A 4,183-nucleotide genomic window follows, 5' to 3' on the forward strand; every position below is an offset into this window, starting at 1 on the left:
TATGGACCACATGAGTTTGCAATACTTATTCAAGCAGAATGAGCTAAATTTGAGGCAGAGGAGGTGGTTGGAGCTGTTGAAAGACTATGATATCACCATATTGTATCATCCGAGGAAGGCCAATGTAGTGGCTGATTCTTTTAGTAGGAATTCAGCCAGTATGGGCAGCCTTGCGTATATTCCGGTCGAGGAGAGACCGCTTGCTTTGGATATTCAGGCTTTATCCAATCAGTTCGTGAGGTTGGATGTTTCTTAGCTCAATCGTGTTCTAGCTTGCACAGTCACTCGTTTTTTATTATTTGAGCGTATCCGAGATCGACAGTATGATGATCCTCATATGCTTGTCCTTAGAGACACAATGCGGCACGGGGGTGCCAAGCATGTTACAGTTGGAGATGATGGAGTTTTGAGGATGTAGGGTCGTATTTGTGTGCCTAATGTGGATGGAATTCATGAGTTGCTTCTAGATAAGGCCCATAGTTCCCGGTACTCTATTCATCCGGGCACCGCTAAGATTTATCAGGACTTGCGGTAGCATTATTGGTGGAGGATAATAAAGAAGGATATTGTTGCCTATGTAGCTCGGTGTTTGAATTGTCAGCAGGTAAAGTACGAGCATTAGAGACCTGGTGGTTTATTTTAGAAGATTGAAATTCCTGAGTGGAAGTGGGAGTGTATCACTATGGACTTCATTGTTGGACTCTCACAGACTTAGAGGAAGTTTGATGTAGTGTGTGTTATTATGGATAGAGGGACCAAGTCAGCGCATTTCATTCCTGTGGCGGTTTCCTATTTTTCTAAGCTGTTGGCAGAGATTTATATGTGAGAGATCGGTCATCTTCATGGTGTGCCTGTGTCTATCATTTCTGATTGTGGTACACAGTTTCCCTTGCATTTCTGGAGGGCAGTACAGTGTGAGTTGGGTACGCGGGTCGAGTTGACCACAATATTTCATCCTCAGACATACGGACAGTCCGAGCGTACTATTCAGATTTTGTAGGATATGCTCCAAGCATGTGTTATTGACTTTGGAGGTTCTTGGGATCTGTTCTTGCCATTAACACAGTTTGCCCACAACAAGAGCTACCAGTCAAGCATTCAGATGGCTCCCTATGAGGCATTATATGGTAGGCGGTGTCGGTCGTTAGTTGGGTGGTTTGAGCCAGGAGAGGCTCGCTTGTTGGGTACAGATTTAGTTCAGGATGCCTTGGATAAGATGAAGATCATTTAGGATAGGCTTCATGCAGCTCAGTCCAGGCAGAAGAGTTATGCCGACCGCAAGGTTCGTGATGTGGCATTCATGGTCGGAGAGCGAGTATTGCTTTGGGTATCGCCCATGAAGGGCATGATGAGATTTGGGAAGAAGGGCAAGCTAAGCCCTAGGTTCATTGGTCCTTTTGAGATTCTGGATCGAGTGGGAGAGGTGGCTTACAAACTTGCGTTGCCGCCGACTTAATCAGTTGTGCACCCAGTGTTTCATTTGTCCATGCTTCGAAAGTATCACGCCGATCCATCCCACGTGTTAGACTTCAGCACTGTCAAGTTGGACAAGGATCTGACGTTAGAGGAGGAGCTGGTGGCCATTCTAGACTGGCAGGTTCGTCAGTGGAGATCAAAGAGTTACCCTTCTGTTCGTGTTCAGTGGAGAGGTCAGCCTGCCGAGGCAGCTACCTGGGAGTCCGAGTCCGATATGCGTAGCCGATATCCCCATCTATTTCCTGACTCAGGTACTTCTTTTCTATGTCCGTTCGAGGACGAACGGTTGTTTTAGAGGTGGAGGATGTGATGACTCAAAAGATCATCACTTGATTTACAAGTCAATTCTGTGTTTTGAGGCCTTAAAAACCTCCGTGGTTTAACAGTCCCAGAGGGTCCGTAGAAAAATATGGGATTTGGGCGTATGCCCAGAATTGAATTTCGAGGTCCCAAGCCCGAGAAATAAATTTTTGAAGAAAATTGTTTAACTGAAATTATAAGAATTTTTGGAAATTTAAATATGTTTGAATTTGATGGTATCAGGCCCGTATTTTGGTTCCGATGACCGGTACAGGTCTTATATGGTATTTAAGTTATGCCTATAAAATTTGGTAAGAAACGAAATTCATATGACGTGAATCAGACCCTCGGTTTTGAGTTCTTGAGATTTTTCTTTGATTTTGATGCTAAACTTGAAGTTCTAGGTGTTATTTTGGCGATTTGATCGCACGAGTAAGTCTATATGATGTTCTTAGGTTAGTGTGCATGTTTGGTTTGGAGCCCCAAGGGCTCGGGTGAGTTTCAGATGGGGTTCGGGATGTTTTGGACTTAGAATTTCTGCTGTCATAGCTATTGCAGGTGAACAATGAATTTGTTCTTCGTGTTCGCATGACTTCACTTGCGAACGCATAAGGCAAATTTCCTCAGGGGTCATTTTGTTCTTCGCGAACGCGGAGCTCAAGATGCAAATGCGAAGCTCTGGTGGGTTACCCTTCGCGAACACTTTCTGTCCCACACGAACGCATAGAGTTAGTGGGCCTAGGGGGGGGAGCTCGATTTGTTCTATGCAAACGCGGTCGTTTGACCGCGAACGCGAAGGCCTTAGGAGCTAGGGCTCCGCGAATGCAGGCCATCCAATGCGAACGCAAAGACTATTTGGGCCTGACCCATCGCGAACGCGGCAGGCCCATCGCGAACATGGCAGGCCCATCGCGAATGCGATAAAGGCCTGCCCAATCTTTTTAAAACAGATTTTAAAACGGGTAGAACCCAATTTCTTCATATTTTCGAACTACCAAGACCTAGAGGCAATTTTCTTCACACAATTCATCCCCAAAGTGTTGGTAATCAATTCTAAACTCTACGCTTTCAATTACCCAACATTTTTCATCACTTTTTAATCAAAAATCAAGAATTTTCATGGTAGAAATCGGGAATTTGGGTAGAGTTAGGGCTTTTGAATAATTGAATTTTAAACCTCGTTTTGAGGTCGGATTTCGAAAATAATTGCATATTCGGGCTCGTGGGTGAATGGGTGATCGAGTTTTAGTCCAAACCTCGAGTTTTGACCAAGCGGGCCTGGGGTCAATTTTTGACTTTTTGGGAAAAGTGATAGAAAACCTATAATTTAGCATTTGGGGTTGAATTCTTTAGCATTTATTGATGTCGTTAAATTAATTTTGGTTAGATACAAGTAAATTGGAGGTGAATTTTAAAGGAAAAGAGGTGTGTGAGGCTTGAGTTGGCTGTGGAAGTTCGAGGTAAGTGTTTGGTCTAACCTTAGCTTGAGGGAATAGATATTGTGCTTTATTTGCTATGTGCTAGTGTAGTGTACGGCGTATAGGTGTGGTGACGAGTATCTATACGTTGGTGTCAAACATTCCCATAAGTCTTAAATTGTGATCGTTGTATTTCTTAATAAGTACTACAATTGCCTAAATTATTGATTATCCATGTTGAGCAAAACTTATGATTATCTTCTTGGTATTGGTTTATTATTGAGCATTGGCTCCAGTTGAGGTTCATTTGTGAGGTTAATTGTTGGTACAAGTTTGGTTATAGCTAATTCTCTTGCCGGAACGTATTTTATTCTTATGGTTGATTCCCTTGCCGGGATGTGTTTATTCTTGTTGTTGATTCCCTTGTCGGGATGTTGTTGTTGCTATTGTTTGTGTGAGGAAATAGAGATAAAGCACGAAGGGTGATGCCGTGCACATTCATACTTATGCATATGGTGAGGAAAGAGTGATAAAGCACGAAGGGTGATGCCGTGTACATTTACATTGATATTGATGCATATGGTGAGGAAGAGAGATAAAGCACGAAGGGTAATGCCGTGCACATTTCTAATATTTATATGGTGAGGACGAGAGATAAAGCACGAAGGGTGATGCCGTGCACATTTTTTTCATTATTTCATTGCATTGGTGAGGATTGAGAGTAAAAGCACGAAGGGTGATGCCGTGCACTTATTGCTTGTTTGTTATGATTTCTTGCTGTTATCGGTTCAAGTGTCGTAATTGTCTTATTCCACTATTACTATGATTCTTTATGTTGATATTTACCCCATGGCATGCTGCCCCTCCCCCTGTTACTCTTGAATTACTTCTACTAATGTTATTCTGCTAGATACTGTTTAACTGCAGGTTATTTGTTTGTTGTGTCCTAGCCTCGTCACTATTTCGCCGAGGTTAGGCTCGACACTTAC

This window comes from Nicotiana sylvestris, chromosome 3 (assembly GCF_000393655.2).
Source record: "Nicotiana sylvestris chromosome 3, ASM39365v2, whole genome shotgun sequence".
Lineage (NCBI taxonomy): Eukaryota > Viridiplantae > Streptophyta > Magnoliopsida > Solanales > Solanaceae > Nicotiana > Nicotiana sylvestris.